Here is a 13421-nt window from a genome sequence, read left to right on the forward strand (position 1 = left end):
TCAGTTAAGGCTCTCCTGAGCACTCCATTGCATGCTGTGTTTGGTCTTCTGTGGGGAAACATCAACACTTCTAAATATTTGCTTAGTTTTACAAACAGTTCCATAAAAAGCAGTAGTGAGGTCAGTACAACCTAAAGTTTCATATGGACAAAATAAGGAAGTCTGTAATTTTTCACTAAGAGTGTGCTGTGACACTTTGATATTTTTAAGTTGGATTTTATAAGCAAATAGTTTTTGAATGAGGTGAAACTTGTGGGTACACAAGACAAATCAGGTTCCTGAAAGCAGGTGCAGTAGTTTTGAAAGATTGAAAGCCATTGTTCTAGCACGTACAAAAGTCTTCCAAGTTGGGCAGAACTAGCTGTTTGCTGTTCCCCAACTGCAATTACCTGCAGTAGAGATATGGAAGGTTGGAAATTCCTCAAATCTAATGCCTCAATTTGCTTTTAAAGCTTCTACAGGCTGGCGGTTCAGATCTGTTTCAGAGCAAAGATGGAATTTTAATCACTACAGATGGAGTTGTATAGGACTCCCTTTTTCTTGCCTCCCTCATAGTCCATCATTCCCTCTAGGATCAAAGCCTAAGTATCACAGAAAGAATAAAAGTGAGTAAGCTGAGAAAGCCCAATTTACAATAAATTTGTGGCTCTGCATCTCCCCTCTTTCTGCAGTAGCCATTGCACTCATATTGCTCTGGGCTGAGGGACCTGCAGCACAGGCATAGTTTGATGTCTGTGTCCAGGGACTATGGGGACAGTGCTCTTGGGGTGCATCTTTCCACTCCTCTCCTGACCTTGGCTCTTCAGCACAACTCGAGATCACACAGCCTCTTCCACATGCTCTGCCAGACAGAGCAGGCACAAGGAAAATAGAAGGGGCCATGCTCCAGGGCTGGAGCCAGCAGGGGGCACTAGCCAGCAGAGGGACTGTTATGAATGGAGGGGAGTAAAATCCTTTTCCTGGACACTTCAGTTATCTTGCAGTTTCTTGCAGTAGCAGTAGCAGTGGCAGCTGGGACCTCCTGGCCCCATTGAAACTATGTGCCCCAGAGCAACTACCCTCTTGCCTTCATCCCCTCCCCACTCATTGGTGGCTCTCATCAACAACCTGCTGTTAGGGGCCTGGCACATTGGTAGCACCTGAATCTCTTCCTTTCTCTCCCCAGCGTATGCAGTTGAGGGGCCTGGGGGCTGGAATGCACCAGAACTGTGTAACTAAAGTTCTGTGTTTAATATAGGGGTATGTGGGTGAAATACAGCGGCCTGGGATACACAGGGAGTCACACTAGATGATCTAATTGGCCTTTATGGACTTAAACTCTATTAAACCATTTACATGCGTAACTTCATGCCTTTTTTTAAAGAGGCAGAACGGTCTGTGCAGACATGCATGAAACATATTTAAGGTCACACATGACAACACATGCAGATTTTCCCCTGCAACCATAGGGTGCGACATTTTGGAAGAAAAAAAAATAAAAGCTAGCTTAAGTGCCTCCTTTAATTTTCACACTTAATCCTGATTTCTGATTTTACATTGAAGCGTTCCTCGTCTCGTCAAACATGTTGCTAAGTGACAACTTAAAATAAATTATTTAAAACACGGGGCTTTTGTTGGGGGTGGGATCTGGCTGTTGTGAGATATCAAAACTCTAGCTGCAATCTGTTTTTCTTTCCTCAGAAGAAGAGCAAAAATTCTTTTCAATGCATTAGCCAAGAAAACATCCTACGTGTAGGGAACATTATATATATATTTGTTCCAGACAGTACCTTTTTAGCAAAAAAAGAGGTGCCAGGACTCAGCCAGTTCCCCGCCCCCACCCCCCAGCCAATCCCATGGCTGGGACTACCGAGGTGTACCAGCAAATACCAGCACAAAAGAACCACTGGTCACAAACCTGGCTTTGGATTGACCTGAGGGGCAGGGATAGGCTTTGGGGCACACCATTACAGAACAATTTTTGAACCATTAGCGAATACTTAAAATGATGAAGCTGGCTGGGATTTTAACTGAGTCTCTAAACTTCCCCAATAAAAGCACCTGCGCACAGCAGATGATTATTTAACCAGTTATGTTACAAGTTGGAGGCAGAACACAAGCAGTTAAACGCCAATGTGCTTCTAGCCACAATTGGACTAACATGTCAATCTAATAAACGTTTGGCTGACTACCATATTTCAAAGCAGACAACACAGGCTTTTGGTCTTGCGGCTCTGGGACTCTCTTTGATGTACCACAGCTCCTCTTAGCAGGGCAGCTGAGAAGCAGTTGCATTTTAATCCACTTTGATTAATGGTACAAAATGAGTCTTCCTGACATTTGTAATTTTGTTCTGTCGGGGAATGATTAAGAAGGATGGGTTTCACTCAACATTGTAAACACCCAACAGCCCACACCAAGAAAGAGTTAACCATCTTCTCCAGCAGATGAGATTAGATCTTTACTTGTTTTCTTTAATTAACTCCTCACTAGGTTGCTCCAGGTTCAACTGGCTCCCCTCTGGTCCAGGACAATAGAAATGCTCCCAGCTTGGATTGGGTTTCTGTAGCTCCTCCCAAATGTCATTGGAATAGCCGTGCTCCATGCAAGTTAGGTCACAGTTTTCTCACACTGACTGTGAACAGTTTTGGAAAGATTGATTTGCCCAACAAGGGCAATGAAAGCTGAATATACCTGAAGCCAGCAGAAGGACTAATCGTGCAAGTGAGTCACAATGATCAGCAAAGATAACATATTGGCAGCCCACACCATTCTCAGCTAGGCAGAATGAATGCCTTCTCTAGCCTTCCTTTCCATTGTTTATTCTCTGAGATTTCACAGTTTATCATTAATGCCTTCGGACTTCCAGTTCCCCATTTATATTTTGGTTTTGCCCTGCGTGGGCATAGTTTCTTCTTGTCCACAGCACATGCTTAGGCTGCAAGACATACCACAGGGTGATTATAAATGAGTCTTTAACTGACACAGTTGCCCTGTTAAAATAGCTTATTTAATACAGGACCACACAGGAACATTGGAATGCTTTCAGGGGATGGGGTGGAAAGACAGCTTTGTGGTTATTGCTACCTAGTGCCCCAGTCTCAAGCCACACCCCTACAATAAAGGCCAGTGCACACAATTGAGGATTAACCCAAAATACAGTATGGCCCCTCTACATACAATTGTGAAAAAGTTAAAGCAAAAATATAGCAAAAACCTTCTCAGGCAGGGATATACTGAAGCCCACATCAGTCAAAAATACAGAACACCAAAATCACTCCTGAGAAGGAATGGAGAAAGGGTGAGGAAGAGAGAAAAGTCAGGATGCCGAGGTAGAGAAATCCGTGCCCCTAACATGGTGCGTGTGTGATTCTGGAAAACAAACTCAGCAAGGAGAAGTAGAAGAAGTTGCCTATAACAAGTTTGAGTTGATGGCTCAGTGGAAGCTCAGTGCCTACCACAAGCTTGAGCGATACTAGCAGATGCTGGTTAGTATCAGCCTATCAGCGCCCTGTTGTTATGCTGTCCTTAACCCAGACTGGAACAGCATTTGTAAAGCTGGGACTGTCATGATCAGGTTTGCTTTGAAATACTAAAACATAACATCACCAATAGTTCACCAGTCTGAACAAGAGCTGGGTCACGTACGAGGAAACGAGTCCCACTTGTTCAACTCTAACAGCAACTTATAGTGGAGCACTGCACCCAGGCGCGTATCACTCCACTCCACTCAGGCCCACACCTGGGCCTTGGTGCCTCGCATGATTTGCCTCATGCTAGCCTGAGACAAACACCGTGAGTAGGTCTGTGCAGTCTCACGGGTACTATTGCAGGTGACAGTAAGGCAGTGCACCCTGGTGTGCCGCTCTGGTAAGAAGGAGCTCTGCTGCAGGAGAAGGCACAGTGTGCTACCGGCCTGGCTCTCAGGGCTCTCCTGCAGCCTGGCACATAATTAGCAGGCAACCAGGCAGGCTATAGGGGCTGGCTGGAGTTGTACGCCCCACCCCCAACTACTGGTCTGGGACTGTGTGACAAAGTGGGCCTTGTGAGGATTTTATTCTCCTGGTTAGGTTGCATGTGTTTCCTGATGCCCTGTAGTAACACCAGGGGGTACTTCAGTTACCCTAGGTGCAGCATCAGTGCATCCTGGCAATGGGAGTTTCAGTGTGTGGGTTTCTCATATCTAGACAATGGGGGCTCCCGCTCTTTGTAACCTAGGCCACCAGGTGACACCTTTCTTTCCCCGGGGGAAATAAGACAAAGGAGGGAGGAGGGGTCTGGCTGCTTTCAACTGGAACTGGGCAGTTGGAGAGGAGATCAGTCTCATCTGGCTAGAGGGCGGGGGGGACAGATGGACAGGGCCCTGGCTCAGGGACTCCCTCTGGGCCTCCTCTCCCCAAAATGGATTGTACTCACTGCTTTAATTTCTGTGCTGACAAGTCTGTTCCACGCTGTGTCCCTGTCAACTAATAAGCCTCCTGTTCTCCCTGCTGAGTGAGAGTTGCATCTGACTGCATATGGGGGGTGAAGGGCCCGGTGACCCGCACACTCCGTGACAGCCTGCCCCAACCCCACTCCTGGCCCCTATTCCTAGCGATGATGCTTGTTGCCTGCTGTTCCCCTTCCCACTGTCGGGGGCAAGGGGGAAACTCCCAGCGAGGTCCACTCTGCTGGTGCGGGGAGAGGGCAGAGGAGTGAGTGACCCACACTGTAAATTCCTTCTCACTCCCTGACAGGGCCAAAGGGGAACAGCCAGCAACAAGCAGCAGTTGGTAGGAACTGGGTGCATGTGGAGGGTGCTTCAGTCCCCCAGGCCTTCCCTAAAGGGCACCCTTGTCCTCCTGCTCTCGTCTGACATACCCTAGCTCCTGCCTTGGTTCCTGCACCCCCCACACACCCCAGTCTCCTGCTGTGAGCCCCCCATGCTCCACCCCTCACAATTTTTTTGCAGGTACTGTCAAATACAGTGCCTGTAAAGAAGTACTGATGTAGCGGGTCTTTGACCACGAACGTTTATGCTCCAAAATATCTGTTAGTCTATAAGGTGCCACAGGACTTCTTGTTGTTTCTAACAAAATTAAGTTAATTTTACCCCTTGGTGCTATTTCCACCACAAAAAGTCTCCATCATCCCGGTTTGAAAAAACAGGCTCAGCCTTCATGCGTTTAACACAATTCATGGTCAGTTAGTATGGACCAAGGCAAAACTGTAAACATTCCCTGCTGGAACATCCAGTGGATGAATGTGATTTTTAAAATGGTTCAGCAGCTAATGTGATTTGGTTTGGTTTGGTTTGGTTTGGTTTAACACAGACAGGATTCTAACCCATTAGCTTCCCACCTTTTCAGACAACTATGCCAAATAACCAGACTAACAGCCCTGTTGGATGAAGCAGTCCCTAACGGTTTAAATTTAAAAACGATAAGAAGCCCTGCAGCACCTTATAGACCAACAGATATTTTGGAGCATAAGCTTATGGTGCATAAGTCTATAAGGTGCCACAGGACTTCCTGTTGTTTTTGAAGATACAGACTAACAAGGCAACCTCTCTGATACTTGTCACCATGCAAGTTTAAATTCATTTGTCAGACTGTACCCTGCAATGGAACTTGGGCAGCGCTAATCCAATGGGAACTATTGCACATGAGGCATTTCTTCCTCCACTGTGGCTCAGCACATGAACAATCCCACGAGGGATGCCCAGTGGCAGAATGCTGGGAAACATCATTAAGACAGGGAGTGAGAAGCTTGAAGTAACAGTTTGAAAAGCCTGAAATACAAGTTCTGGTCTGTATAAAAGGGTCAGGAGTCAGCGTTTCCTTTCACCATCACAGCAGAAATCTTTACAGCCAAGAATGTGACTCTGGATGCAGAACAGAACCTCCCTCTTTGAGAAACTGCAACTGTAGAACCTGTATGCCCCAAGGCCTGCCTTTTACTGATGACTCCCTATTCCTTTAACAAATTGACAGAAAACTATGTACAGCATCAGTCTAGAGACTGAACTCTGTGATACCAGAGAGTCATAGACACATCTCTTCAAATTATGTGACATGGGATCAGAAAACTCCTCTGAGAAGCACTGCAGTGAAACACCTCCCCCCCCCCAATCTCTGACATGTAAAGAAGTTTAAACAGCACTTCTTTAAATTGAGATGCCATCCTTCCCCAGGGAGGGTGATGCCATTGGTAAAAATTTGGCCTTGTCTACACTACTTCAATATGCACTGGGGTTTATTGGGTCCAGTGTTAGATGGATCCGTTGCTTCATTTTCTCTACATTGGATGAATGACAGCTGAGCCTTGGCAGAGATGAAGGACTGGACACTGCTTTTTGTTTTGACTTCTTGTTGCCCCAGCAGGGGATAAGTTTTTATTTGTCTAGAGTACCAAAGGACTAAAATCACCATCTAAACTTCCAAATCAACTGTCTATCCAGGGGAAACTGAGACACCAAACAAGAAGAAGCAGAGCAGCAGCCCCGTTGATAATTAGGTAAGCTGCTGCCACCTCCCTCTACTCAAGGATGGCCAACAAACATCTTCTCCTCGATTTCATTCTCCAGAAGCATTCTGTACCACCCTCTCACTTCTGCTAAGTGTATAGATGAGCTGGCATCTCTCTGGGAGGGGCTTCATGAACCTCGGTAAAAGTGGATATGCAGAACGGCTCAGAATCACAGAACTGCCTCTCTAACTTATCCTTCAGATTCTATCCTCATGTACTTTGATTGGGCACCACATGAATATATCCAGAACCCTCTCCCTGACTTGCATCATCCAGGGCTATTGCAGGAGGAAAGGAGGACACAGGACAAGCACATCAGCTGCTGCACTGTTTTGGAATCCAACTAATTGAAATCATCCCTGAGTGACCTTTGGCATATTGGCCTCTGTCATCCAATGCCCCTGCTGCACAAGGAGTACCACCATCTACACCCATGGCAACAGCACCTGCCATTGACTCCCCGACCACACATTCATACCCAAGTGACATGCCCGGTGATGGTCTTGGCTCCATTTTAATCAGTGAATGTTTACAGCCAAATTCTGCCCTTAATTCCGGAATGCAAATTTCAACAATAAGTACAGGTTTAATTAGCAGTCCACAGGGACTTCCTCACTTCCTACTGTAAACTGCTATGTGTTGTTTATCAGTTGTGATGTTTCACCCCCAAAGAGGTTATGTTTTCAGATGGAAATGCACCTTTTGTATGTCGATTTAACTTTTTAGCGTGCGAGGGGAGCTTTCTGGGTGAAAGGCACAATGGAGGAAAACAAGGGTGTTCTTCAGCAGAAAATTTTCAAAATGATAATTCATCAAAGTGTTGATGGCAAATGCCCCCAAAATTAAATATTTTGTGTTTCAATGGATCTATTTCAGTTTTTGGGCTTTTTGTTTATTTATCCATTGATTGTTCACAAAATATTGACATTGTACAGAAAGCTGACTGTTTCAGTGAAAAGTTTTGTGATGGCAAAGCCCAATTTTTCCTCAAAAGCAATTTCCATGACAAATCTTCTATCAGCCCTAGTCAGAATGCAGGTAAATATGTCTTTTGCTCATCTTTTTTTCAGTCAAAAACGTGTTAAGGAAAGCTTGACTTCAGAAATATAAAGTCCTATAGGAGCATTGAGACACACAATTTATCCACAACACAAACAACTGAACCAATGCAGAGGTTAGTATTTGGTGCAAGTTTCAAAAACACATAGTAACTAGAAGTAAATATATATGGATTTGTACACCACTGTACACATGTATCTCTAAAGAGCCTTCCACTGGCCCTACCTGTTTTCCCATTAGTTGTCTGAGGCCAGGTCTACACTAGATCTTAACGTCAACTGTAGACATGCAATTCCAGCTACTACAATTGCGTAGCGAGAATCGACTTATCTACGATTGACTTATCTGTCTGTCCTCACTGAGGGATTCGATGGGAGAACCTCTCCTGTTGACTGCCCTTACTCCTCACAAGATTGAGAAGTACAGGGCTTGACTGTCAGCCCCTGAAAGTTTGATTTCACACATTTCCACTACGCCTGTGAAATTGAACCCCTGAAGATCAACCTTGACCAGGCTGATCTTCCAAGTGATGATGATATAACCTGATAAAATACAGAAGTTATTCCATTTCCTGATGCCTGTTCAGATCAATCACAGAGGAAGTGGAAGAACCACAGCCATTAATCAAATATTTTATAGGACACCACTTGTACTTTTGCTGGCTTCAGGCTTAAAGTACATAATATTCACTCAGTCATCAATTAAAGGCAGCTATGTCTTAGTTGGGATGGGCTCAATTTCTGTACCTGCAACACCACACAAAAGCTTTTGGCACTGAAATTGAAAGTAACCTGAATTAGAACTACAGGAATGTATTGACCTAAGCTGGAGTTTAGCCAGGTCAAGGCTTAATAATACCCCGACTTTTGCAAAAAACAACCTGGGTTCCTTGTTGACTATACGTGGGCACTCTCTCAGTTTCACAGCTCATCCCAAAGTGCGCACCTCTGGCAGAATAGTGGCTCCCTTGTAAATTCATCTGTTCAGCTACACAGAAGAAAACTTCCTTGCTACCTGAGATGTTAATTCCTCCAGACAACAAACAGAAGAAAATACTAAGCTTCCCTCTGACAAATGCAGCAGGACCTGCTAATCATTAGCCAACTTGAATACTGAGCCCCTGGCACACCATTCATTGGTTCTAATACAAGAAACTGGAAGAAGAGCTGTGAATTATTAATGTTGCACCCTCCCCACCACATTTCAAAGAAGACCCAGAGCTCCAGTTTCAGTGTTCTCTGCCCATGCTGCATTCTTGTGCACTTTACAAATTATGGCCTGAGAGAGCGACTGAAAACATTGAAGAGGGATACAAAGACATCAACTTATTTTGTGGTTGGTCATTAACAAATGTTAACCGAAGGAGCACAATGTTTTTAAAACACCTTTTTAATATTGTTAAGTATATATATAAAAAAACCACCTAAGAGCATATACTTCATATGTAATTGTAAAGTTTCTAATATAGTTACAATATAAAGCAGAATCATTTCCTCTTTTACTTTCCTACCTAGAAAGGTGCTTTCTCTTGGCAACATCTTTGACCTTTTAAAGAGATATTGACAGTAGTGCTGGTTCTGCTAGTGATGGATAAACTGCCCAAGGTCAGAACTTCAGTTTGGGTTTCACCAAGTAAGAGTGACATCAGGTCTAGTCTGCTACAGCACCACATACTCCTCTGGGCTATCAGAATGCATCTGACAAAGCAGGTCTTTGCCCACAAAAGCTTGTGCTCCAAAATATCTGTTAGTCTATAAGGTGCAACAGGGCTTCTTGTTGTTTTTGAAGATACAGACTAATGCAGCTACCTCTCTGATAGAGTGTGCATGGTTACTCCCAGTAGACCAGTTCCAACTGGTCTTCTCCAATGCAGAGTTTTTGTTCAGCCCTTCCCTACTTGGTTGCTACACATGTGATCAGAAACTGGAAGAAGAGAATATGTAGCGGGAAACTAAGTGGGATAATAAACGCACAACGTTATCAACAAGCTCTGTCTCCCCCAGTAGTGCAATATAAGACTCTATGGCCATGTCTACACTATCCCAAAACTTTGAAATGGCCATTTTGAAGTTTACTAATGAAGCGCTGAAATACATATTCAGTGCCTCATTAGAATGCCGGTGGCTGCGGCACTGAGTTTTGGGATAGTGTAGACGTAGCCTATATGGCTGTGTCTACACTAGCTCCCTCCGTCGAAGGGAACATGGTAAGTAGGGTGTCGAGAGATTATTAAGGAAATGCTGTGCTGCATATGCAGCACTTCATTAAGCTAATTCTTTCCTATGGCAACTTCGAAGTGCCAGCTCACATGTAGCCGTGGCTAACCCGCCAGTACTTTGAAGTGCGTGGGAAACTTCGAAGTCCCTTTACTCCTCACTCCTTACTGAAGGAAAGCAAACCTTTCCATTGAATAGAATTTGCAAATGACAAAAATTAATAATCTTTCAGGGATAAATTAATCCACAAATGTATAAACAGACATTTGCTTCAGCTGGTCCATAGAATCATAGAATATAGAGTTCTAGGTCTCCAAGGGACCTCAGGAGGTCATCTAGTCCATCTTCCAACCTAAAGGAGGATCAACCCCAACTAAACCATCCCAGCCATGACCATGTCAAGCTGGAACTTAAAAATCTCTAGGGATGGAGATTCCACCACACCTCTTGGTAATGCATTCCAGTCCTTCACCACCCTTCTGGTGAAATAGTTCCTCTTAAAATCTAACCTGCACCTCTCCCTCTGCCTCTGCAACTTCAGACCATTGGTCCTTGTTCTTCCATCTGTCACCACTGACAATAGTCTCTGTCCATCCTCTTTAGAGCCCCCTTTCAGGAAGTTGAAGACTGCTATCAAATCACCCCGCAGTCTTTTTTTTGCAAACTAAATAAGCCCAAATCCCTTAGCCTCTCCTAATAGGTCATGTGCTCCAAACCCCTAATCATTTTCACTGCCCTCCACTGAACCCTCTCCAATGTGTTCACATCCCTTCTATACTGGATGGCCCAAAACTGGACTGAAGACTCTAGATGTGGCCTCACCAGTGCCAAGTAAAGGGGAATAATAACTTCTCTAGATCTGCTGGAAAGGCTTCTCCTAATGCACCCCAATATGGCATCAGCCTTCTTGGCTACAAGGGCACACTGATGACTCATATTCAGCCTCTTATCCACTGTAATCCCCAGGTCCTTTTCTGCTTCTCTGCTACTTAGCCAGTCAGTCCCAAGCCTGTAACAGTGCTTGGGATTCTTCCAACTCTGCACTTCTCCTTGTTGAACCTCATCATATTTCTTTTGGCCCAGTCCTCCAATTTGTCTTGGTCACTCTGGACCCTATCCCTACCCTCCAATGTATCTACCTGACGCCCTACCTTAGTGTCATCTGTAAATTTGAGGAGGGTGCAATCCATCCCCTCATCCAGGTCATTGATAAAGATTTTGTATAGTACTGGCCCTAAAACTGATCCTTGGGGCACTCCACTTGAAACCAATAGCCAGCCAGACACCGAACCATTGACCACTACCCGTTGGGCCCATCCATCAAGCCAGTTTTCTATCCATTTTACAGTCCATGTTTCCAATCCATACTTCCTTAACTTATGGGCAAGAATAATGTGGGAGACTGTATCAAAAGCTTTGCTAAAGTCAAGGTATATCACATCCACTGACTTCCCCATGTCCACAGAGCCTGGTACCTCATCATAGAAGCTAATCAGATTGGTCAGGCATGACTTGCCCTTGGTGAATCCATGTTGACTACTCTTGATCACTTTCCCCTCTTCCAAGTGCTCCAAAATGGATTCCTTGAGGTTCCCCACCATGATTTTTCCAGGGACTGAGGTGAGGCTGACCAGTCTATAGTTCCCTGGATTGTCCTTCTTTCCTTTTGTAACCCCTTTACTCTCCTCCTTGGTTTACTCGGGAGCAGACAGCACTCAGTTGAGTGTTGGGGTGCCTGAGAGGTTCAATATTAAAGGAGATCCTGAGTGTCCCAGTGGTGATATTGGATAGCTGGGAATCCACTTTCCACACCCTGACTTCTAAAGCTCTGTAAAATGATGGTGCCTCTACCTGGCTGGCCTCTGTACACGCTTAATGGTGTGCTTTGGGAGCCTTCAGGAAACTTATTTCAGTTATAATCTGGATTTAACTCCCAAACAGTATAAACAGTATATGTCTAATAGACCACATAAGAATCAACACACACCTTTACTTAACAATGTAAGGAGACAGGGTTACAGAGCAACATGAATGACATCAACTAGCAACATACACATAAATAAATTAGACACAACTGGCGTGTACGCTGCCCTCAGTTCTCCCACCCAAGAGTGTACACTCTTTAATTATCAGAGTTCTGGTTACTTGCTTGTGGTGGCATGCACCTATGTTCACTGGCTTGCAGACAGCTTGGTCAGGGTTGTGTGTGTCAGTCCAGGCAAAGCAACCAACTGACCAGGCCCTCTGACCTGGAGCTGGCCTCTGCAGCACTCTAACACACACAGATCAAGGTCCTTTCCTGCCGGGTCTCATCAGCAGGCTGCAGCTCTCCAATGCAGTTCCTGGTTGGGAGAAAACTTCACCCTTGCCTGGAAGCAGTCTGTTCAATCAGCATTCTCTGTCCAACAACAGGAGACTGCCATCTTCTTTTTTACACCCTGATCAAAAAAAACCCTCCTCTCCTTCCCAAAGCCTCATGGGAGTTGTAGTCTCTAGAGCCAGATTGCCACACGTGGCCACAGCTACAGACTCCCACATACAGAGGGGCCTACACTTTTTTAAAGACCGGCACTATATTTGCCCTTTTCCAGTCATCCAAGACCTCTCCCGATTTCCATGAGTTTTCAAAGTTAATAGCCAAAGGCTCAGCAATGACATCTGACAATTCCTTCACTACCCTTGGATGCATTAAATCCGGACCCAAGGATTTGTGTGTGTCTAGCTTTTCTGAACAGCTTTCAACCCATTCTTTCCCCACCAAGGGCTGTCCACCTCCTTCCCATACTGCATTGCTAATGCCATAGTCAGGGAGCTGACCTTGTCCATGAAAACTGAGCCAAAAAAAGCATTGAGTACCTCAGCCTTTCCCACATCATCTGTCACCAGATTACTTCCTGCATCCAGTAACAGCTCCACACCCTCCCTCATAACCCTCTTATTGTTTCCGTACCTGTAGAAGCATTTCTTGTTGCCTTTCACATTCCTTGCTAGCTGTAGTTCCAATTGTGCTTTTGCTTTCCTGATTACCCCCTGGCATTCTCCACCCAGATATTTACAGTAGGGTCTCAACATTCGTGAGGGTTCCGTGTTTAGAACCCTTGCGAGTGTTGATTTTTTGTGAATATGGGGGTCGGGGGTGCCCAGGGTCCGGGGGGAAGTGGGGGCTGCCAGCACTTCTACCTGGGGCCCCGGGGAAGTGGCAGCCATCAGCATTCCTGCCTAGAGCCCTGGGGAAGCGGCCGGCCCTCCTGCCCGAGGCCCCAGGGGAAGTAGTGGCTGCTGGCACTCCTGTCCAGAGCCCCAGGGAAGCAGTGGCTGCTGGTGCTCCTGCCCGGGGCCTCAGGCAAGTGGCTGCTCAGCACTTGCTTGTCCAGCAACATCCATGATTTGGAAGGACCATGGGTGTTCCTGGATCAAACAGCCCCAGCAGCCAGGATTTGCATGGGAGGAGGGCCTGGGTTGGGACTCCATGCCAGAGTTGGTGGATGGGAGCCCGGCTGGGTTGGGCAGACCAAGCCAGGCCAGTGACAGTGGGCTGGCAGACCCACCCACAGGGGCTAGAAGCTGAGCTAGTCCGGGGCTCAGCAGCCAGGGCTGTGGGAAGACAGCTGGGACTGGGAGTGGAGCAGAGCTGGAACTGACCTTCTCTGTTCCAGAAAT

The sequence above is a fragment of the Carettochelys insculpta genome, chromosome 1 (genome assembly GCF_033958435.1).
Source record: "Carettochelys insculpta isolate YL-2023 chromosome 1, ASM3395843v1, whole genome shotgun sequence".
Lineage (NCBI taxonomy): Eukaryota > Metazoa > Chordata > Testudines > Carettochelyidae > Carettochelys > Carettochelys insculpta.